The sequence below is a fragment of the Aquila chrysaetos genome, chromosome 19 (genome assembly GCF_900496995.4).
Source record: "Aquila chrysaetos chrysaetos chromosome 19, bAquChr1.4, whole genome shotgun sequence".
Taxonomy (NCBI): Eukaryota; Metazoa; Chordata; class Aves; order Accipitriformes; family Accipitridae; genus Aquila; species Aquila chrysaetos.
Window position 1 is genome coordinate 2926298 of NC_044022.1, and position 24877 is coordinate 2951174.

A 24877-nucleotide genomic window follows, 5' to 3' on the forward strand; every position below is an offset into this window, starting at 1 on the left:
AGGCTCAACCGTTTTTCCCTCCGCCTCTCCCTCCAAAGTGCTGCTGGATGGTGCATCTCCTTCAGCAGCAAAAGGAGGGTGAAGGTTTGTCCTGCTGTGTGCAGCCCCAGGGAGAGCCAGGGAGGCTGACCCAGCTCCAACCCCGTGCCCGGCCCTGGGTGCGGGATCAGGATGGGGATCAGGCAGGAAAAACCTCTGGCCAGCTTTGCCCCGGCCGCTCCCAGCACGGAAACCTCCGAACAAAATGTTCCCGGCTGGGAACTGGAAACAAGTTCGCTCCTTGTTGCAGATCTGAAAAAGACCTTACACACCCCAAAGACGGTCCCTCTCGCTCCTCCCCGCACCGCCGGCGGCCGATGAAAGAAATTAACTTCCACTACAGCTCTCGGCTCTTACTAACGGAGAGTTATTTCCTGCTTGGGGCGTGCTGGCCCCAGCCTCTGGAAATGGGAAATTCCACCCTGAAACCGGCGGGAACTTATTTCACTGACCGAAGTCCGTCCCGTCTCAGTGTCTTTCTGTGGGAATTTTTCCTCTGAGAAACCGGTGGGTCCTGGGGGTGGAAAAAGGAGCTTTGTCAAAGTTTTTAACTAGCCTGATTATATCCACGATAGGAAAAGCATTGTAAAATGAGCCTTTAGTGAGTTACTAACCTACTAAGCTAGAATTTAGAAGCAAAATTAATTTAATTAAACCAGCAAGTTATTCACAGAGTAGAGCTAGCATTTTTTATTACAGCCAGTCCACTCTAGCCTCCACCCTGTCTGAAAAAGTAAGGCTATTTGATCAAATAAAGCTGCTACTCTGAGTTAATAAAGCCAGCACTGAGATTATGAGAGATGCGAGGTTGGAAGACCTTTAGGTCTCGTACTTCAGCTGGAAAAGGCACGGCTTTTGCACTGGTGTGTTTCCCTTCCCAGCATGTTGTGACTTGCAAGTATGCTTCCAGGAGTGAAAACAAATCTGTTTTGTTAGTTCATCACGCTCACTTATGTACAGTCTGATTTTTGACTTCGTGCGCTGTGTTACTGCTGCACTTTCAACCTGCGTTAACGTACACGCATTTTTCTCACCCCCGGTTCTGTGCGAGGGCTGAGCACGCAGCGAGCTGGGAAGCTGTGGGTGTATGTCGCTAAATACGGTTTCTGAGCAGTTTGAATTTAAATGTCATCAGGTTAAACAGATGCAAGAAGAAAATGACCTCTCTGACTGACAGGCACGGAGCAAAGCGGCGCGCGGAGAGCTTGCACGGCAGAGCCGGGCAGCTGCGGCGGAGGCAGAGGAGGAGCAGGGAGCCCGTGGGCAGCCGGCTGTGCGGTGAGGGGAGAGCCTGAGCTTTCGGGGAAAGGGAGGAAAACCCAGGCGAGGCTGAGCTGCCCGGTCCAGAGCGCTGCCAGCCTCCCTGTTACGAGGGGCTGGCGATGCTCAGGACTTTTCCAAAGGCATGGGTTTGCAGGGAGGAGGTTTGGAATGAAAAGCCATAAATGGAGTTAGAGTAGCAACTAGGAGAAAAAGTGAAGAAGCATTTAATACAACGGTAAATTAGGTTATTTTAATTAAAACAGTAAAGAATAAGGCCAAAAGGAGCAAGCCACGGTTCTCGCCCTCAGACCCTGGGGTCCTCACGGCTGGTTTTGCAGGACCAGTCTGCAAAAGGCTCTGCCTTTGCTCCTGCGGCCAAGGTCGTGCTCCCCCGCCAGCCCTCCGTCTCGCCTCCCGTGGCCGGGTTCGGGACGGGGCAGCCCCGGCTGAGGCACCCCCAGAGCCGTGTTTCGCTGACCCCCGCGTTCGCCTGGCACCCGGGCCCCACAGAGCAGATGCTGCCCGAGCGAGCGGCTTTCCACATGTGCTCCCAAGGTCTCCCGATTGGCGTGCTCCGCAGAAGGGGCTGGTCCTTGGAGTCAGCTCCTGTGCCTGTGACAGATGATATTTTTATGCAAGAAAACAAAACCAGGATATCTGATGGACTGCATTATCTTTCCAGACAGCATGGAGCTACAGCTGCAAAGCAAGAAGTTTTATGCTTAGACTTCAAAACTGTGAGTGGCATTTAAACAGCAGCTTTAAACGCCTACTTTTTTTTTTTTTGCTTTTTGTGTGTGTGTGTGTGTGCAACTTTGCATGAAGTATATATATCTGCATAATAACTTTTCATTATCAAGCAAGCTGTTGCAAATTCTCGTAAGATGAAATAATTATTGCTTTGGAAAACTTCACAAAGCATTAGCTGCATTTGCGGCTGGACTAGTAAATGTGTACTGAGGAGGAGGAGGATGCTCTTTTCAGTGAATGCAATTAGTCTAGCTGGAAATGGTTTCAAATTATCTTTTCCACTGGAAAATGTGTTTGAGCAGGACTAGTTGTGCAGAGGGAGAATCTCCTTGGAGTTATCAGCAAATGTCAGACTGGTCTGTGTGTCTTTGTCACGGGCGTCATTTGATGTTTGCTTGTGTATGGAGAAGGATTAGGTTAAAACCTGCTGTTACCATTATGTGGCACTGTGCTCATTAGATGAAAAATCTGTTGGTACCAGGTGTTAGCAAGCTGGCCAGTTAATGATGATTGCAGAAAATTAGTTTCAGTGAGTATTGTCTACTATGATGCAGATTTATAGAAATAATTTTAACAGATACATAGCACTTACTAGTGCACAGGAAGATCATTCTTGTAGCTGAAACATTAATAACCTACTCTTTCTTGCATGTGTTTGAATAGGAATAATGAAGTGGTTTTCCGTGGGAGAGCTCTAGGGGCTGATACCCAGGTCAGGAGTGCAAACCTGAGTAGGCAGTTTGCAACTCCAGGTTTGTGATTTTTTCACTTTCCTATGGGAACTGTCCAGGATGGTCTAGGATGACCTCTGTCATCCTAGGATGTTATTTTATATACAGTCTTGAGTGAAAAGAGCTCTGTGTTGGAACTTTTCTAGTTTTTTCTAAATGTTAGTAACAGCTGAGATACATGCTTTAAAAAAAAAAAAAAAAAAAGTTGTTTCAAATCCTGTCTGGATTGTTCCACAACTCTCTCTAGCTATCCAAAACAATCCAACACCCTTCCCAATTTAATATATATTTTCCTCAGAAAGCAAGCAACTTCATGTTTCAGTGCCTTGGCAAGTACATTGCATCAGTTTATGCTTTTATATTCTGGTGGACCCAGGTGAAATCCAAAGGTGATATGAAAAGAAAAATCAGTGGCATGTTATTGCTAACTAGGTATGGCAGAAATCCCATCCCCGGTGGATCCAGTACCACTCTTTCTCCATCTGGGCACCTCCAGATCACGCCGCAACACAAAGAGCATCCAGATGAGGTGTGGGCATACAAGTGCATTTCTGCTGAATTAGTTAACGCATAACATGGGATGTATACCAACTTTGTACAGCTGGCAAAGGGGCAATTCAGTCCATTGCCTGGTACAAAGTAAATGTCAATATTTCTTTAACAAATGAACTGCTAGAGTAAATCTATACCATTTTACTACTCCTACATCATTGGTTGCAGAGTTTTCGTTACAGCACTGGGATCTCTAAGGTCAGATTTACAGTATCATCAAGCTATGGCCTGGGTTAATGTATACTCATTGGAAGTAATACAGTGATGATAAATTTTCCTTACCTTCATTCCTTTCATCTGTCTTTTGTTGGTCACTACAGCAGGGACACACTAGATTTGTCCAGCAGAGCAAAACACAGAGTTTTTACCCAAAAGTTTGGGTTTTTTACACACCGTTTTACCCAGAGCTGAATTTGGCACTGACAGAAAAATGTTCCCACAGAGAAAATCAGGAAACTTAATACATTTCAGCCAGAGAGGCCTTCTTCATTTATGTGGAGGAAATCCTAAACGGAAGATGTCTTAACCCAAACCGCTAATAAATGGATAATGAATTAGTGTTCTGTGTTGAAGAAATTGCAATATTTTAATTTCAATAATGTTAAAATCAATCCATTTTCTTTCCATTTTCCAAAAGAGCAAATGAGGGTTAAAAAAAATCTAGGCACATACAGAAATGCTTTTCAGTGGCCTGTCCTTTAAATGCTGATAAAGTCCTTAAACTAAAGGGCCTCTATAATCCTTATAATGTAAAATGTTTCCTCTTCATGTGACATACTCTGGTTCTTCTTGTTCCCTTAATTTGGCAGTCTTTTCTCTATTAGATATTGCTACCTAGATAGAATGGGCCAGATTCTCAGCTAGGCAAGCGTGAATAAAGAATAACTTCATTGAAGTCAATGACATGAGCCTGGATTCATTCCAGTGTGACCGGAGTTGGAATGCGGCTCCACACATGGAGCTGGCATCCCTGCCAGGCCGGGCGAGGAGCTGAAGGAAGAGCTACTGCAGTTGTGCATGTTGCTAGCAGAAGGATGGCTGTGGTCCTGCCAGCTTCCAGTCGTGCTTTCACCTGCAGCTTCTTCCAAAAGAAAAGTTTAAACAGCACAATCTTACTTCTATTCCACCAGCTTCAGTAACGTCTCTTCAAACTATGCGTGGTTTTGCAGAAAGGTGCTAAATCCAACTACTTGCCGTCATACTTTGTCTAACCCTTTGACATATACCTCAAGCAGCAAAGTGCATGTGTTACTCTATCCTCTTTCCTCCTGCTCAGAAAGATTTTAGGTTTTCTTTGATAACTTTTAGGTTTATGTTGTTCTTTACTGGTGACGTCGTTTTAGGAAGCTTGGCTCCTTGCTGTGAAAGTGCTGCTCTCTGCGATACTCTGTGACCTCCTGGAAGCTGCTTCCCCATTCCTAGAGAAAGTTCTGTTTCCGCCTCTGTTTTGTGATGATAACCACGCTGTTCCCATGGCCACCTCCCCAGCAAAATAACTCCCAGGTCTTTGTCGTGGAGAGACTAATGGGATTATTTTGTTACTATAGGTGGGGCTTCCTTACAACTGCTTTGATTTCCCTGTTCTACATGCTGGGATAGTTCAGAGCTGCTGCCCTAAAGAGAGGAGAGGTTTTGTGTGGCTGCCGACTCTGTCCTGTCTCCTGAAATTCATCCCAAAGGCAGAAGTTGGTCGTGTTTCAGACAGGAAAGCTAGCTCGTACTGCTATTGCTGGTCAGAAATGGCTGGTTTACACCTCTCTTGCTGCAGCTAAAGAACGGAATTCTGTGATATTTTTACCAATAGCAATTCATCTCTGCTATTTGGAAATGCCAAAGCTACAAAAGGATCATAAGGGGAGGACTCTGCATAGGGTCTGGGGTGAGGCTGGTTTCCTGGTTACTCTGAACGGGAAACAAAAACATGGTATGTTCAGATTTTAAGGAGTTCATTATAAGTGCTACCTGCTGTGTGGATTTCCAGGGACACTCAAGTCTCTAAACATTCAGCATCACCGAGAAAAAAACACCAACGAAGCCAACAGGCAGGGGGGTGCCTGTTCTTCTTTGGTACTTCACAAGTTCCTAGAATGAAGTGTGCTCATATCTACCATTGAAGTGGGGATTAGATGAAGCTAAGGCTCAGCTGAACTGTAGCTAAAATAGTTTCTTTTGAAGTACTTTTTATCATTACTCAGATACGTTTGTGCTGTGTAGGCATGGTCTCAACAACAGCACTCTATTAGTCCGAAATAACTTACTAAATTCTGTCTGTATGGGCACAAGGTTTACCTGTAACACAAAATATTCATATGATATATGCAGCCTAATTACAAAACTTTTATAAAGGTTTATAATATTTTATCAAAACTTTAAAGTTTTATAAAATCTTACCCTTTATAAGTATTTAGGATTCTGTCTCATCTGGTGCTGATGACAAGAATGTATCACAGGCTGTTGTTTTGGAATAAGTAGTTCCACTAGGAAACTAGAAAAATGTGCCTGATATTTTTATTTTTAAAATTAATATTCTGCTTCCACATAAGCATTTGTGAGATGGGGATAGTTGTTGTGCAATTAGTCAACGAGGGTTATAAAAGGGATCAAGCAGAAGAAGAGAGCAGTGGCTTAGAACATACAAGAGTCCGCAAATTCAAGAAGGTTTGTGGACTTAAGAGATAACACCTTGGCTGCAACACTGCTAATATCACTGTTTTTTCAGGCCTGAGAAGTATCACACTATAATCTCATAAAATCTTTGTGAAATGGGGGCCTTTGAGTCACCTGAGAGAAGCTGTCCAGAAGCAATGTGTGAAAGGAAGGGAGTTACAGGGCAAAGGAAAGCACTGAAAAAACAGACTCGTGCTAATACTACACAACTGCTTCTTGAAGCTGAAAATGAGAAAGTACAAAAGCTGGCAAGGGGAAAGATGAGGGTATGAGTAAGAGTCATGTACCTCTGATGTTGTTTTTTACCCTTTGTGCTATGTGTTTCGTGCCTTAGGGTGAATGAATAATACTCTGTTTTGAAGACAAATTAAGTTACCTTAATTAATGCATAATACATTGTTTTGAAGACAAATTAAATTACCTTAACTAAATTGCTGGTTGTGAGTTCTCAGAGAAAAGGTGTATCCATGTGTCAAAGGTAGGTGCATCATTTGGGTTCACACACTCGCAAGGGGGATGTGCAGGGCAGGAGGGAGGTGCACTGCTGAGCAACCCAAACCACGAGTTCTCTGGCTCTATCCAGAAAAATCAGAGGTATCCTGAACGCAGTGGATCCCCAGACGTTTACAGCCACAACTGGGTTTTTCAACATTTAAACCCCAGCTGTTTCAGTGCCACTGCATTATGAAATTACAGCAGTGTGAATGGCATATCCGGGCATCACAAAAACCCCTACCTTTTTCAACAGTTTATGTATCATACAGAATCAGCAACTGGTATGGTTTAAGTTATGTCTGTCCCTCTATGAATAAAGGGCTAAGAACCCTTTCCCTGGCATATTATTGTAGTGACACAAATGGAGGAATTAAGTATCTATTAAACAGGGGGGCATTTAAACACCTAAGTTGTGAGTAAACCAGTGGGACTGACTCTAATATTTCAGAGTTTAGCTAAGAAAAAAAAGTCTGAAAATAATTTTGGATATCGTCTGTCATCGTCTCAAGCTGAAACTTTAAAAATTGCAATCCATATCTTTATACCTTGATACATACCTTTATATCTTTACACCTACCTTCCTGTCTTCATACCTATCTTTATTAACCAGGAGAATTTAGGCCCACCTAATTCTAATTCTTGGAAAGAAATGTGGATTTACCTTTTGTGCAAGGTAGGAGTCTAGCCTTGACGTTAACCAAGAAAATGCATCTCAAAAGAAAATCCAGGCAACTGAAATGGAAAATAATTAAAGGCAACATAATAATTCTTGATTTTTAAGCGCTTTGTGAAGTTTTTAATGGGTGGCTGGAGCAGAGTCCAGTTTTGGGTTGAGCAGTGTTGCAAATCCACCAAACCTAATGGGAACAGAAATAACATATAATTAAGGTGCCCTCAAACACTTTGTAAACTCTTCAGAGAACTCCCTCCTGTGTAATTTCTGCCTTTGAAACATTCTGCACCAAAGCACAGCAACAGCAACCACACACAGCTCAGGTTGGGGAGGAAAGATAAGGATACTCTGCCCCTTGTTGTATCAAGAGAGCAATATCAGGAAGGAGGACTGTGACTATATTTGCTGGAATTTGGTGGGGGTTAAAACTTAAAACATTGCAAAACACCATGAGAGCTGTGATGCCAGTATAGGATCAGGATATCAGTATCAGCATAGTCCAACATGCCTGAACACAAGCATCAGTGTTGAGGATGCCTGCGCTGTTGGTATTTCATCATTTTAATTGCAATAATACCTAGAGGTTAAGCTCTGCTGCGCCAGCTGCACGTAGTCCGTGTACATCTACACGGTATGTCCGCACTCCGCAGGTTCTGCTCTACTCACGAAAAAATACGCATTACCTCAACTTCGAGGTGGTTTAAGCAACCCTGCTTGGCTGCAGAGCAGAGGTAGGTTATAACTCTGCCCACTCTCAGTGCTAAACCTGAGGCCTCGCTTGAACGCTGCATTTTCCAAAGGCCTTTCCACTATTTCCCTGGAGGGAAGAGAAAATTTTACTCTCTCTGTCAGGAATACGTGGGAGTGAATCCTTGCAGGCTGAGGATTGACAGCACTGCGTCCTGCCACGTCCGCAGCAAGTGCCTTCACCCCAAGAGCATTGCACAGGCTGCAGGATGCTGCCAGCCCTGATTTTAGCGCGAGGTGGGTGCTTCGGCACTCCTTCCTGAAGCAGCTTCTCAGGCACGGTGGAAGAGCGCTGCTTTGTCCCTTGGGCACCATTGCGCTCCATTACCCCATCGCCCCTCCAAGGAACCCAGTCACCAAACTTCAGCACCCTAAATTACGCTGCTAGGATCAGGAGCTGTGGTGCCTGCGGTGGGTATCCAAGTCAGACGTGCTAAAACTCACCCAGAATTTCCAAGGAAGTAACAATAACATCCCTCCTCATGTTTTTGGCTCTTGCTATCCCCATCCCAACATGGATTAAACAAACATACAGATGTTAGCAGAAGGGGATGCCAAAGAGTAGGATGTTTTACGTAGATTATTTGCACACACAGCTGATGTGTAGTCAGGAGCACTGATTTCAAATGCTGCCGGCTTGGCTGCCCAGTACTGAAGCAGAGAAGAGCATGCCTCTTCCAGGTCCTCAATACAATTTTCTGCAACATTGGAGATAGCAGTCTGTAAGTGATATATCTACTCTTCATTGCTGCTCTCCATTGGGGTACAGACCTTGGGATGTATGCACGGTCCTTTTATTACTTTTTGAAGTTAACTTCCATTTACTTTTTCCCCCAAACCTCAAATTGCCAAATGCTTCTGAGAAACATCTCCATAGAATTGAGATGCTGCTCCATACCCTTTGCAAACGTAAATTAACTAATCTTGCAGGAGTAATTGACAGAAAAGTAATTTCCCTTTATCATGACAAACAGTATTGCAGTATGAGAGTAATGACTACAATTTAAGCAGCTATGAATTGTGCATTAGGGAGCTCTAGGCCTGAATATTGCTCACAATGAAATTTAAATTGCCCCTTTTTTTTTTTTGCATCTAGCTGTTTATAAATAACACTGCAGTTACAACCACAATAGTCATTTTTGTCACCAATTTCTTAATGTTACTGACTGTAGAAATAAAAGATCTAGCTAGCTGGTGGTCAGTGCAGTAAAGAGAGGTTAAAATACTCTTTATTACACTCAAACTTCACTACAAATGGGAACAAACTGAAACCCTAGATGCAAGCACAGCATGAAGTGTAAGTGCCTTGAAAACCTAAGCAAACATTTAGCAGCTAGGATCTCTTTCAATGGCTGGTAATACAAGGGAAAAAAAAAAGGGGGGGGGGGGATGCAAGGCTCCTTGAACTCTGTCATATAAATTGAGATTTTGATACAAATTTCTGGCTTGGACCTAACTCTTAACCTACCTGGCAACCATATTTAGATGCAGAAGAATAAGTAGTTTAGTACGTATTGTAGTAGCCTCCAAACCTGCTGGATCCTGCGCACTCAAGTACTTGCACAGGTGCGCTGTAAGCTCTACAGCTTTCAGTCATTTGCAATGCACTCCGTGCTTCATCCATGGTGCAACAACCCCCTCTGACTGTGCAGGCATCCCACGCGCACGCTGCTGAAGTCCTTTACAGTTAGCTTGTGAGACTGATCTTCCTGAGAATAGGGCGTAACTAAGGGACAGTCCTGCTCGTGGTTTTGATATGGCTATTCTTACAACTCATCAGCATGGCCAAGTACACCAGTAATCTTCTCTTGACCGTGGCAGATCTTCCTGGAGGGTTGGAGCTCAGGGTCTGGCACCTGTTCTTTACGTGTGTTTTACTCTGTGCAGACGTGAAATCTGTGATGGCATTTCTTAACAACATCGGAGCAGGTTAAGCTGCCCACTCAGCTGTAGTCACAGCCATGTCCATGCTGTGGGGTGAGCATGTGTTGTCCTTTACCCCACGGACGGCGATGCTGGAGCCGCAGGTGGTAGAGGCAACCACGTCTGTAGCAGGAGCGTGCTAGTCTTCAGCACTCTTCCTCCAGCCCAGGTGCCATATGCATATACCCAGAAACTCTCTGCTTCTTGGAAATGCTTTGTCTGAGAAATGCAGTGCTACCCAAATGGTAGGAGAGGAATGCGATAACATGTTTTCTTTGTATATATTTAAAATATCTTGTATTGCTCTACAGTTGTGCCATTGCCCTCTAATTTCTCATTGTTTTTACGATAGGAATGAGTCCTCAAGACAGGGCTTCAAAGAGGAAAAAGAGTGTGTTGAGGCAGGGGGTGGGGCTGGTAAAGCAGACATAGGAGATGACATCGAGAAATGCAAAACAAAGCAGACACAGGCATTGCTGTATAATGTGTGTTGGCTCAACTAAATGGAAATGAGCATCTATTACATTTTTATAAACCAGGCAAAAATAATCATAGGTAGAGATAAACTAGCTTCAGTGTAAATACAAGCTCTGCTGCACGGTCCTCTGTGATAATGGGATAATTTACTGATACAAATAACTTTTTTGCTGCAGTCTGTGAATTACTAGCATAGCTGTGTATGCAAGTTGTAAAAAAATACCCTGGTTTTCTAATGGCCCTTACAGGGAAGGAGTAAAGGATCTAAAAGATGAGTGGAAAAAAAGACAGGCTGAAATAGCAACAAAGAGGCAAATGAATAATTTTGTGCATGCAGGACTCTTCTGTAGGTTTTTTTGAAAGCATCCCTAACACTGTTTTCTGTTCCTCTGACCCTTTCTTACCATTCTGTAACTTTAGAGAGGTACAGATATCACAACTGTCTAATGCCTGTGAAGGAGCCAAGGAAATAAACAACCTAAAAATGCAGATCTCTGTGCTGCCAAAAAAAGCATAAGATCGTGATTAATGGAAGAAATAGTTTCATGTGACAGCTGGTGAGAATTTACCTTGAAAGAAGGAATATTCAATCTGAAAACATACACCTTGAAACTGGTTGTAGTTGAAAGCCACTACAGTAGAGCAAATTGGAAACCTTTTAATAGTGGCTAAAATATTTTCTCTTTAACTGAGACCTGCATATTAGCTTCAGTGTGAGAATAAATATTTTGAGTCAAGGATTTTTTGATAGAAATCTATAATTACCTTTGCAATATTGCTGGTATCCATCTACTTAGCAAAGACTCTGACTTTATTAGCTATTTAATCATCTGAAATACTCTATTACCAAATGCTCAGGGAGAACAATGTCTCTGTCAGAATCTGCAGCTGTTGGGTTGTGTGTTTAATAACCTGTTATATTTCAGATGCTGTAGAAATTAGTCACTGAAACTTTTCTTCTTTTAATCAATCCCCAGATTAAAGATATGGCCAAACTAAATCTTTCTTTGAAGCTAGCTTCACAGAGTTTTCATCCACACCTAAGATTTAGATTACCTCAAAGTCTCTGTCAGCAATCTGTGTTCCTCCAAAATGTTTAGAAAGTTGTGATGTTAAGGTCACATCCTTGTGCGTGCGGCGGCTGATGGGGACTCTGCCCCGACCTCAGCGGGAGCAGGGACGGAGAACTCCTGGTGGTGTGCCTCCAGAGCCACGGCACCCGCACGGGATCTGGCCAGCAATCCTATCTGATGATGAACCTCCAAACTGCCAAGATAACGATGGAAATACGGCCACACCTGCCCGTGGGGATGCTGCTCTGATGTAAATGGGAGTGATCAACTCCGAGTCCCTCTCCCCCTTTCTCCATGAGGCTGGAGGCAGCCTCAGGCAATATGACCGTGACCTTGGGGAATATTATTCTCCATGCTCTCGCCAGCTTCATGTTGTCCCTCCAGGAGACACTACGGGGACAGAACCGCAATGGGAAAGTCTCCAGAAGTTTGGCAGGGCTTAGAAAGCATGCAAAAATGTTAGAGATCATGTGCCTGATTCTCCTGGTAGAGCTGCACCCATAAGTAAATCCCACATCTCTTCTTTTCTGCATGCGAGGTGTCTCTGGACGGCCTTTGCTAACTATGTTATTTGGCTAACAGCTCTAGGGCTGAGTCAGTGTCAACAGCTTGTAGAGCCGAGACAGCCAAGAAAAGCCTGCTGAGGAGCCCAAGCCTTGTAGGCCAGTGTGATAAAGAAAGAGAAACACTGGGATTCAGAACAGGGAGGGCAACTAATACTGGTCTTCATTTAAAATACCAAATTATACAGCTGAGGAATGAAATAACGTAGTATCTAGTTTGTTCCTCTGCCACTGCCATTCTCTCCGTTGCATTCCTTTGCCATGAGTTCAGCCCGTATCATCTCCCCCTGGTGCTGATCCCAGATTAAGCTAGCTGAAAGGCACGGAGTACGAGGGAAAATGCTGCTTTTCACAGATTGCAAACCAAGACCACTTAGTGGGTTTCCCAAGTGTTAGGACTCCAGGGACAAGAGATTTGGCTTACGGCTGGTCTGGGAAGGTTGTGCAGCTGCCTGGAGGTGGGAAAACAAAACGGTGTTTTTATTTTTACGTTGTTAACGAGAGATCAGGGTGGGTCTCTACAGCTGGAAAGACAAAGGGCAAATGGAAGTCAGGGCTATTACACAGATTCAACAGATGTCTCCTAGCCTTCCTGGAGATGATAGTAATGAGAGCAAATAGTCCCTAGCCCTGCCCATAGCGAAGACTTTCTATGGTAGGAGGACTTTTCTTGGCGGTGCAGTGACTGCACTGACAGTCAGATGGCTGCACAGCCCCACCTTGCTTCAAACTTACCTGCACTGACGGTTGGTGAGATGAGATGGCAACAAAAAATAACAGGTAGAAGTGGAAGAAGTAGAAAGTAGAAAGAAGAAGTAGAAATAAAAGTCCACATTCACCTAACCACTGTCACATGAGCATGAGATGCAACGCACCGCAACAGAAGTAGGTTTCAAGGAGAGATTTTGAAGATGACTTTACTATGTTAACTATGTTAAAAATTAAAAGTTAACTATATTTAAAGTTTTTAACTATATTAAAAACTATGTTTAAGGCTTACTAGGGAAGGAAAGCAAGAGAGGCAGATGATAGATTGGAATTTGAATCTGCTGCTGTTAGCTGGGCAAAGTGAGGAATAGTCAGTCTTGTAAGCTGTAAGATTTGACAGAAAAGGTGAGCTCGCAGGGGAGGACCTTGCAGGGAAGACCACAAGTCTGTGTCTGTGAGGAGGATGAGAGAGGATGACAAGTTGATCTTCTGAAACCAGGATGCAAAGAGCTTTGTTTTGTATGGATTTAAATGAGGTAGTTCAGAGGGTGTCTGAATATTGCAGCCTTACGTTACCAGGATCTGGCCTTCACAGAGCAACATGCAAGCGTAGTCAGCCTAGAGAGAGGCCCCTTTTGGTGGTGCTTCGTGGGCTGTTGCATTGTCACAGCAGAAGTAAAATTAAGGACAAGAATGTCCAAGCAATGTTTTAGTGGCATTGCATCTAACGTTAAGCGTGTCAGTAGCCCCCTTACATTATACTGAAGGGCAGTCCAAATTATTTGAATTACTTTCTTTAGGAAGACTGATGCGCCTTTTGCCTTCAGGTAGTGTCCAGCCTTCCCAAGTCTGGTTCCTGCACATTCTCAAAACTTCTGTTTTCTATCCAGCCTTCCAGTTGCTTGAACGTTTTTTCTGCTTTTCTTCCTCCGGATCTTTTTCTATGCTGGCCTTTCTTGGTGCCTAATGCGTGCGTTATCATACTGACTATGGCATATTCTCTGAATTCAAATTCTTCTTTAAAGCACTTTACCACCAGGTAGCTCTCCAGGGAAAACTGCCTCTTATTTGTTTCATTTATCCCAAAGCACATCCTTGTCCAAGTTCGAGCTCATGTGTTTCACAGCCCCTTTATTTGATGTCACTTCTCAGCCCTTCACACTTTTGTCCTTCCTGCTCCATTGTTATAATTCTCTGTGTTCATCTGATGTACGCTGTCAGCTCTGCCAAAGCTATCTGGCCCAATTCTCATGCTAATTATGGAGATTTACTCCACAAAGATGGAGAAAGAGGAGTTATTCTGGTGTTGCTGATACACCAGGATCTGAATCTGATTTATTTCTTTAAATAGCATGCATGATTTTGGCAATATTATTGAATAATAACCTGCTTTCATTTAGAGTACTCAATACCAAATTTAAAATTCCAATGAATTCTGAAAAAAATCCTTCTTATTGTAATTGTCTGTCTAACAAATGATGTCACTTGGCAAACAGGAGTCGCTAAAGAAGCTCCTGACAATACAGTCATAACTGGGAGGAATACAGAGAAATTGTCCGAGCAGCCAGGGATCAGGTTAGGAAAGCTAAAACCCTGGCAGAATGAAATCTGGCTAGGGACGTCAAGGGCAACAACAAAAGCTTCTATAGGTAATCGGTGATAAAAGGAAGACTAGGGAAAATGTGGCCCCTCTCCAGAAGGAAATGGGAGACCTGGTTACCTGCGACATGGAGAAGGCTGAGGTACTCAACGACTTTTTTGCCTCAGTCTTCACCGGCAAGTGCTCCAGCCACACTGCCCAAGTCACAGAAGGCAAAGGCAGAGACTGGGGAACTGCCCAGCGTAGGAGAAGATCAGGTTTGAGACCATCTAAGGAACCTGAAGGTGCACAAATCCACGGGACCTGATGAGATGCTTCTGTGGGTCCTGTGGGAACTGGTGGATGAAGTGGCTAAGCCACTATCCATCATATCTGAGAAGTCATGGCAGTCTGAGGAGGTTCCCACTGACTGGAAAAGGGGAAACATAACCCGCATTTTTAAAAACGGAAAAAAGGAAGACCCAGGGAACTACAGGCCAGTCAGTCTCACTTCTGTGCCTGGCAAGATCATGGAGCGGATCGTCCTGGAAACTATGCTAAGGCACGTGGGAAATAAGGATGTGATTAGTGACAGCCAACATGGCTTCACTAAGGACAAGTCATGCCTGACAAATTTGGTGGCCTTCTATGATGGGATTGCAGCGTTGGTGGATAAGGGAAGAGCCACTGACATCATCTAACTGGACTCGTGCAAAGCATTTGACACTGTCCCGCATGACATCCTTGTCTCTAAATTGGAGAGACATGGATGTGACAGATGAACCACTTGGTGGATAAGGAATTGGCTGGATGGTCGCACTCAAGGAGTTGCAGTCAACAGCTCAATGTCCAAGTGGAGAGCAGTGACAAGTGGCGTTCCTCAGGAGTCAGTATTGGGACCGGCGCTGTTTAACATCTTTGTCGGTGACATGGACACTGCGATTGAGTGCACCCTCAGCAAGTTTGCCGACAACACTAAGCTTTGTAGCGCGGTTGACATGCTGGAGGGAAGGGATGACATCCAGAGGGACCTTGACAGGCTTGAGAGGTGGCCCTGTGCGAACCTCATGAAGTTCAGCAAGGCCAAGTGCAAGGTCCTGCACATGGCTCAGGGCAATCCCAAGCACAAGTACAGGCTGAGCGGAGAATGGATTGAGAGCAGCCCTGTGGAGAAGGACTTGGGGGTGTTGGTTGACGAGAAGCTCAACATGACCCAGCAACATGTGCTTCCAGCACAGAAAGCCAACCGTAATCTGGGCTGCATCAAAAGAAGCATGACCAGCAGGTCGAGGGAGGTGATTCTCCATCTCCAGTTTGGTGAGATCCCACTTGGAGTACTGTGTTCAGCCCTGGGGCCCGCCCCATAAGAAGGACATGGACCTGTTGGAGCGAGTCCAGAGGAGGGCCACAAAGATTATCAGGGGGCTGGAGCACATCTCCTATGAAGACAGGCTGAGAGAGTTGGGGTTGTTCAGCCTGGAGAAGAGAAGGCTCCAGGGAGACCTTACAGCAGCCTTCCAGTATCTAACGGGGGCCTACAAGAAAGTCAGGGAGGGACTTTTTACAAGGGCAGGTAGTGACAGGACAAGGGGTAATGGCTTTAAACTGAGGGAGGGTAGATTTAGATTAGATGTAAGGAAGAAGTTCTTCACTGGGAGGGTGGTGAGGCACTGGGACAGGTTGCCCAGCGAGGTTGTGGCTGCCCCATCCCTGGCAGTGTTCAAGGCCAGATTGGATGGGGCTTGGAGCAACCTGGTCTAGTGGAAGGTGTCCCTGCCCATGGCAGGGGGTTGGAACTAGGTGATCTTTAAGGTCCCTTCCAACCCAAATCATTCTATGATTCTATGAAGATGGTATTCCCTGTTGTTTAAGCCATAAAACCAATGTGACAGACAGGCTAGCCTTCACCAGCCTACAGCAGGGAAGACTTTAAAGTCTAATATTCTTTTGAAACATTTAAAAATATTTTGAAACTTCTGATCTCAGGAATAAGGAGGAGGCTGGTCATGGTTACCTGGAAGATGCGAAGCTACAGGGAGGAATAGCATAAATCCTTCAGTCCGTCAAGAACAAAATAGTTTTCCATTAAATACAGTTTGAACCTTTGCTAGTGCTTCTTTTTCATCTGATACTCAGCTCACCGAAGCTACGTTTTCTCAAAGCATCACGCTTTGGCTGAAAACACAGCGTGGCTTCTTGCCAGGTACAATAATTTAAAGATATTTGCATACTTACTTGACTTGCTTTGAATGGACATATCTGCTGGGTTTTGTGCCATCAGCTCCTTACATTCCTGCAGTGAACTCTTTGCTGTTACACTCCGGATCTCCCAAGCTCGTTGCCTCTGCAGGTTAGGGGACACTGAAAAAATGTGTAACCCTAGAGTCTGATGACAGCTTTTGCAAAGCATGTTGTTGACTGGTGCTGATTTGAGCAACGATGGGTCTGTCGGGGTATTTAGCCGTGTGCCCGGAGGCTGCCAGGAATGCCTGCTGGGGAAGCGGTTCTGAGGGCAGTGGTGCCTTGTGTACATCTGAGCTGACTCACAAGTGGGAGGGAGAATCTCCAGAGCTGCTGAAATCCCCTGCATGAGATACCCACATGACACAGAGGGGAAAAAGAAAAGAGGTACTAAAAAGGGTCTGTAAACCTCCATAAAAGGACAAAGAAATGTTTTTGCTGAAGCTTGGTTGCCTGCTTGGTGCACTCAGAGCAGCCTGGGGGACTGCAGCACAAAAGCCGTGGATGGGAAGCACCGGCCAACCGTATGTGCACGTTTTCTTGCAGGCTGCACCCTGGTGACCGCCATCGCCTTCTTTTGTGATATATGGCTCAGTCCTTTTCCCGGCCACATCACTGCTGTCAGGAGGTGACATCAATAAAAGAAATCAGCTGTGAACTGACACAGGTATAACACTGACAGATATTAAAAAAATTTCAAAGCCATTCAGCATCTCCTCTTTTCTGTGTGGATTCACTTCTTCTGGCCCTCCATGGTCTCCCTGACCTTGCCATGTGTCTGTGAGCTGCTCACACTTCAGCTGTGAGTTATGACAGAAGTTATGGATCTGTGCAGTCCTGTTTTATGATGATGATTTATTGTTTGTATTACAGTCATGCCTAGAGGCCTCAAGCAAGATCAGGGCTTCATCGTGCTAGTCACTGTACAAACATGTATTAGGAGACGGTCCCGCTCTCAAAAGATCCCGAACAAAAGGTGGGAGGAGGAACAGAAACCCAGAGATGTGAAATGTATTCACCAAGGCAACCCAAGGACAAGTACCAGAGCGGGGAGCAGCAGCGCTCACGTCCCCTGGCTCCTGCCTGCCCACCTCCGCACCGGGCTCCACCGTCTGCTGCTCCTCACGTCCTCCTCGCACGTCCCTGCTTCGCCGTGACTCTGCCCGTGGCCTGAAATCAGGCACGCTGTGCCCGGAGGCACATCTCTGCCTCCTCCGCGTGGGTGCTGCAGGCGCACTGGTGCCCGTGCAGATTACTGCTTCTGCTGCGCTTCCGAAATTATTTTCTTTCCATTGTTTTGTCACCACTGAGCTGAGAGTCACTGCTACCCGCAGAGGTGTTGGTTATCACCTCCAAACTGAGACCGGATGGCCTCATTCCTTTTCAGAGCAAAACAAAACAGGTAACTTACTTAAAATGATTGCTATCTTACATATCCATCTAAGGTATCTTTGGTGCAACAGCAAGACTGACAATGTACTAAACTGAAAGCACAGAGACATACGATGGATCAGCTGCATCCTACCTCCACTTCTAGGGCTTAGATCTCACTTCTGGCTATGCCTAAACACTACCTTTGCTTTGCCTTTGCAGTACTTAAGGGGTAATTGGAGGGCAATGTTTTTCCTCCTTTTGTAATTGTTATTGCACTTGGCATTATGACCGGAGCTGTTCTCTACATATAAAAGCGCAATTTCCAGAGATTAACCTGAAAGCTGGGTGTGTGGACTAGCATCAGTCCTGTGTTAATATAAATTATACATTGAATATTGCTTTCAAAATGTTGTGGACTAACTTTTCTGAGGTGCAAAATTCTATATAGGAAAGAAAAATGAGATGCAGACTTGGCTCAAAGATTTTCAAAGAGGAAAAAGCCAGACTGCACTTATGAAAAAACTTGTTTATGCCCTTTAGAAAAACAGGAAAATAAAAAATACTGAGAGACCTGCTCTGCCTCACACTGCTGATAGGATTACCAGTACAGCAGTCAGGAGTAGGCAGACACACTGAGATGACATTAGGGTGACAGGTAGGTAGTGTATTGAGGGGCCTTAGTGGGCTGTGAGGGATTACGGGAGACTCTCCAATGCTGTCAAGACCCCGAGCCCTGCTAGAAGCAGCAGAACATGCCGCTCCCAGAGAACCTGGAAAGTGTGAGCTGCATCTAAGGGCAACGGAAACGTTATCACGCCAGCAAGGCCACTGTCAGAGCCGTGCAAAGGGGCAACCAGCCCTTCAATGAGCTTCTGTAATGAGGAGCTCGCCCCAGAGAATGGCACAACTTTTATCTCCAGGCAGATATTCAGCCTGTGTTGCAACATCTGAGCTATCCTGTGGTGCTTTCATGACAGATGCTGACTCCAGCTAAAGACAATATATCCTCTATCAGCTTAATGTTAACACTGCAACTGTGGCAGGTGGGGCCAGGCAGACATTTTCTATCTCCTCAATTAATCTTAGCGTAGTTCAAGAGCACAGCAAAGAGCTGAATCACAAATACAGCCAGGAGTGTTTGCAAGGTGTAGGAATTCCTCTTTTCCTCTCGGAGCCAGGGAGCATCCAGACTTCCCAGCCCCACCTGCATCTTTCCCAGGCTTGCTTTCTTCTCTCCATAACACAGTTCGGCCTGTGCTGATTATATCTGCATGATACTGTCACCATATAATGCCACAAGGAGTGAAGACGTTCCCCCCAAATGTGTTTAAAAGGAGATTTTTTTTACCACTTAATTCTTTTACATGGATGCAAATAACGTCACAGTAACCAGTCTCTGCATCAAGCCCATTCCCCTGGCAAAGCGGTCCACCGATGCCCGGTTCCTCATACCTAGTAGGACCTTTGCTGCAGTTTGATTCATCCCCATCCCTCTTTTTTTTATCTCTTTTTTTTTTATTATCCCTTCTGTAAAATGGACACAAGGGCTGGTGCTGGCCTTCTTCACAGTCAGTCCAACCACCGCCCCATTCCTCAGCGCAGATGTCACACGTGTTACAAACTGCTCTATGCACCGATGGAAAAGCAGCCTCAGCCCAAAATGAACCATCAAACGAGTCTGCTCTCACCAAACAGACATTTTTATGCATTGTCTCTGTGAGCCAGCTATTGACAATTCCAGCACTTTGGGCTGGTTTCCCTTTCCCTTTGTCATCAGTAACACGAGGGTGATCTAAGCTTCTTCAAGCGCGAGGCGCAGAGCAAGTAGGACACGCAGTTTTATGGCACCAGGCTTTGCTACTTCCACTTGTCAGGAAGAAAATCTGGTTCTGATGCGGCAGGTGGACTGTAAAACAGCTTAGCAGCAGGTCCCTCCGGGAAACGTGGCGGAGCTGAGCTGCCTGTGGGGCTCACCTTCAGCGCCTGAAGCTCAGACACCCAGGCTGCCATGAGGTCTTCCTCATGGTCAGGGCAGGGGCTGGCCCCTTCTTTGAAAACGCATGGTAAATACAACACCACCAGCAGCACGAAGAGGTTTGGGAATCAAATCGGCATCGGTGATTTTTGTGGAGACATAGCCAAAACCAGCTTGGCTGCTGCGCTTCTCGTAGGCTGCTAGCATTTACCAAACAACCCAACACTACAGCGTCAGCCAGCGACGTCTTGCAGGCTGGATCACAAGCGTATTCATTGACTGCAGTGGCACTGTTTGTAGGAATAAATATTACACCTGTGAGGTGGAAATGTGTTATTAAAGCCATAAAGATAACAACATTGCTCCTAAGAGCACAAATTTAGTGCAGTGTCTATTACTGTTAAATGGCAAAATTACAGTTGTAACAATATGGAGATGTAAATGTAATTGTGTATAACATTGTTGTAATCATTAAAATCCATATAAATTTTGCACACTCAAATTAAACACAAGCGACTACTGCTTGACACCTGAAACATGAGCATAATATTCATGCCATATGGTTGGCATTTTCTGTTTCTTATATCTGTCACTCTTCATTCTTGTCAGCTGCTCCCAAGAACTTGCCAGATAATATCTGCACCATTGCCAAAAATGTCTAACAGCTGGCGTAGTACTGGTTAAACACTCCATAATGTTTCAAACTTTAGTGCTCCCATCTATGCATTAGAGAGCTGGTTCTTGGAGCAGATGTTTAGCTTTGTTTTTAAATTAACTTCAGTCTGCTTTTGTGCGAGTGGTGTGTTTTTATGCTCCATCATGCTGCTGCCTTCTGTGAAATGAATGAGCTCAACAGCATGCTGGCTTTGACAGCCTTAAAACACATAAACTGGCATGATAAACTCTGTGTTAAAAATGCACTCTGGTATCTGCTTCAGTACCTGACGTGGGCTCAGGGGTGGACTTCAGCTGCAAAATTATGGAAACCAGTTCAGACCATCTCTTAGCTGAGGTGGTGATATCCTAAATTTTCCCACGTCCGTGTGATCCTCCTTGCAGCACGGAGATGTGCATCAGCTCAATGCCCTTGGCCACCACTGGCCACCAGAGCCCCTCTGTGATTCAGAAACTGGCACGGAGGGTCCTAAATGCCCAAATGAGTCTCCTGAGGGACCCAAAACGTAATGTGGGCTTAAGGCAGCAGCACTGCATGGGCATGGTTGAGAGCTCTGTCCCCCGCAGCCGGGGAGAGGGCAGCAGGGTCCGTCCCGGCACCCAGGCTCGCACCTGGAGCACAACCCAGGGCCCTATACCCACCTTCGGCTTGCAGGGTTGGAGGCCACTGGTGGAGGACACATTTTTGACTCTGTAAGTACCCTTTAAAACAGTGCTAATGACTAAACCAGGAATTCTCCGACATCTTCTGTATGGAAATCAGTGTGAACTCTGAACGTGCTGAAATCTATGTAGTTGGGTGATTTACATATTAAGATTTATGATGAGCCAGGCACATGAACACCGATGAGTTAAACAAACATCCAATTCCATAAACAATCTGATGTTATGGATAGCATATGCAGTTCCCTTGGGGCTGTGAGTTTAAAAGGCTGATTTACGCCTTTTGAAAAGAGGACTCCTCGCTTTTTCATTTTGCTCTTCTTTTCCTAGAGACAAGGAGTTTTCTTACCTTTTGCTCCTTCAGGTTCACTTCCAAATGAAGCCACTACCCAGTTAAAACACTGGGTTAAATTTTGAGACGTTGTGGTGGAGGGCATTTACGGAGAAGCTACTAAGACATTCTGTCCCCAGACGGCTTTGCAGGGACAAAAATGGGGAGAGAAGAGTGCTGAGGAGAGGAGACCTCTGCCCCTCCAGAAGTGGGCAATTTGATCCTGCTAGGCTGCTTTACCTCATGTAGACAATGACATAATACGTGTCCTTTTTACACAGAAGCTTTTTAATTTGTGCTGCCTTTTGGCATACGACACCCTTTCTGAACCACAACTCCCCTGTTTTGGCTGCTGTACAGGTACACAACAAAAAGGAGATGGCTGCCTGAATAGGCTTCCCATCTAACACGAGGCAAGAAAGAGAGATATGGACAGGCAAAAAGTGCAGGGAAATATATGGGTTCATGCTATAGGCAGTGGTCCTAGCATGCCATCACCAACGGCAGGCTATACACTCATTTTTGCCATGTGGGATGCATAAAGGTTGGATGTTCAGATAGTGGCTTGTGCCTCTCATTTTCCTCTTCTCTGCACGTGCAGACCTACTCAGGGGGAAGAAGTGTAGGCAGAATTGTTGTGGGCTGCATATATCAGAAAGTAGATTTGCACAGTTTTTATTCTTTGCAGATGTTCCCGCCCCTGTACTGTATCCCTAGAAATTACCCATCTTGGATAATGGATGGAATTAGATTAGAAACAAGACAAGATGCAATTACTCACTGAGGACGAATTCGATAAACTGGTAAAATGGGGCCTGCAGCTGGGCCTGTCAGTGTCTGGTTTGTGTGCACGTGGAGGAGTTGCAGAGGATTTTATCCTTGGCATTAGCTATAATAGGATAAACGTATTTTCTGTCTATTGTAATATAGCCTCGGTATCACTTATTCCAGTAAGGCGCTATCCACGTGAAGTCCCTCACTTGAAAAAAACTGTGATTAAAGTGAAAATAAGCTTTGTCTTTGATGAGGAACAAAGAAATTACCTTAGGCCAGAGAACTACATCAGGATGCTCATAATGCCTCTTCAGTGCTGTGGGATCCAGGGCAGGAGCAAATGTCAGCCCACTCATTTCTCGGTCCAGGCTCAGCTCTTTTCCTAAGCAAGTCCTTAAAGCTTTCCTTCACCACCAGCATTTGCAAGTTCATTCCTGAAGTATACAAGCAAATGGGACAATCTTAATTTGTCTACATGCTTGGTACATCCCTTTAAATGATTTTCTGTTTCTTTAGACATTTGGACACTGTTGAAAGTCATGCCATCAGGTTAGTTTAAGGCCACGCAAGAGGTATGACAGAGCTGAGAACACAGATGCTGTTGGGAGGGGTATTGCACTGCTTTTCTTCTCACACATGTTTACTTGTGAATGTGCTCAATGACAGGGTGAGGTTTTGAATTCAGAGGCAAGGAGGGAAAGTGGGAAACTTCTGCTAATCAGTGTTAATGCCTTTGTGTGTGTGTGTGTGTGTCTGTCTGTAGAATCCTTGGACCATTTTGTTGTAAATATTTTATTTTACACACAGTAATTGAGACTAAAGATTCGGCACAATGCTACACGCCTGAAACCAAAGATGTTGGTTATCAAACTATGATGTTCTGCTGCAAAAAGACGACTAAAAAGAATGACATAAGTAGATGTTCCTGGAGGCAAAACATGTAGTACAGTGCAGCTCATTACTTAGTAATGTAGCGCACAAACGTGTGATTGTAATCCATCATTTTTACCACCACCTTGAACAGGATTATAGCCAACTTGTAGGGTCATACAGGTACCTGTAATCCTAGGCAGTAAGTTCCTTTCAGCTCAGGCCATCGCAAATCTGTCATTTGTGGTGTTCCATTTATGTTCTTTAGTTTATGAATGTGAATTAGTTGATGGAAATCATTTCAGTGCAAAGGTAACCAGGCGATGCTTTTGACTGAGTGCCAGCCAGCAGGTCAGGAAATCAGTTTTGTGCTTCTTGCTATTGATAGGTTTAGCTATGGGACTTTTTTTTTAATGTCTCTGTATTGATATAAGATATATTAACATGAAGTTTCCAAACTCAGCCGTTGCCCTGTCTATCCTTTGTAGAGGTACTTACAGCATTTGAGTTGTCCCTTTCACTTCAACAGGCTAATCAGGTACATAATCAGGTGCATAATATTTACAGGGTCAGGGTTTAATTCCTAACAACACTACAAAAGAAAGGCAATGCTAAGCATGATGGTTGTGACGCAAAATACTTAAATGTTTCTTTTATGTGCTGCTTAGGCCATTAAAGCCGTGTGGATAGACCCCACGGCCAGCACGGCCCAAGAGGCTGCCCCATAGGTCTGACGCAAGATGTCACTTGATGCTGAGTGTGGCAAAGCACCCGTGTATACGTAAATTCAACATAGTTTCTAAAGTGAAGAACAGAGAAACAGAAATTTAAAAAATCTGGTTTTCTTTCTGATTTTATTCCACTCTCCCTCTGTTATGTCGCTATAGCATGTCAATGCCTTCTGCTGATGTGGAAATCAGTAGAAGTAGCCAAGTCCTTTGTGTACTGTAGAGGGGGCACCGTGCTCTGCTTTTGGGAATCACCCTTCTTTTCATTGGGAGTATATCTAAAGCCAGATTTAGAGAGGTTGAAAGGGTGAAATAGTTGTCTATATTGAGCTTCATTTTTATAATGGACTTTATCAAAGATTTTGTAGCCTTTTAAATGATTCATTTCTCAGAACTCCTCTTGAGGCTGGTTTACTTCCCCCAGCTTCATATTGTCAGTAGCAATGACTTAAAAGAAAATCAGTCAAAGCAATGCAAATAAGTCACTGTGCAAAAAATACAGGGTTCTCTTGGCAACGCTTCTCTAAGAAATATTTTGCTGAATTTTAGTGCAGAAAAATACTGTTGTCTATTTAAATTTCTTAAGTAACTTCTAAGGGTTTCTCTTGGCTGACACTTCTTGGCCTTGCCTTAAACTTGGGATTGTTTCACAAGAGACCCAGGGAACACCCACTGATAACAATGTCAAACATTCAATGTATTTACTGAACGTTTCCACTTGCTTGATCATTAAGGCATGCTTTGAGTATGAGGTCACCGATGTTGTGTAAGTGTAGAATTTATGGGGTGATTTGAACTATAGGGGAGTCCTGACATGTTTTTGGCAAATACCGTCAGATACCATGGACTGATGCCATTCAGAATTGTAGCTTTGGGATATAATCAGGTTCTAGCATGAACGTTTTGCATTAGAATTCAAATCCTCCGATTACAGAGAAGATGGGAAAAAGGTTATTTAAACAGGCCATACATACACTGTAGGGATCTTTTAACAGAACACATTTTC

At 44.5% G+C, this 24877-nt stretch overlaps 1 protein-coding gene across 3 annotated transcripts in view; it reads left to right on the forward strand.

The window, feature by feature from the left end:
* The first annotated feature begins 409 nt into the window (after window positions 1-409).
* The window catches only part of STARD13 (StAR related lipid transfer domain containing 13), a 306300-nt gene continuing 281832 nt past the window's right edge, over window positions 410-24877 (forward strand). The window contains exons 1-2 of one of the 3 annotated variants that reach the window (XM_030042603.2): window positions 410-546; window positions 1985-2039. The gene's annotated coding sequence lies outside the window, so the exon portion shown is untranslated. Of the gene's footprint in view, window positions 547-1967; window positions 2040-24877 lie in introns of those variants that run through there. The other 2 variants (XM_030042604.2, XM_030042602.2) reach the window with 2 other exon arrangements.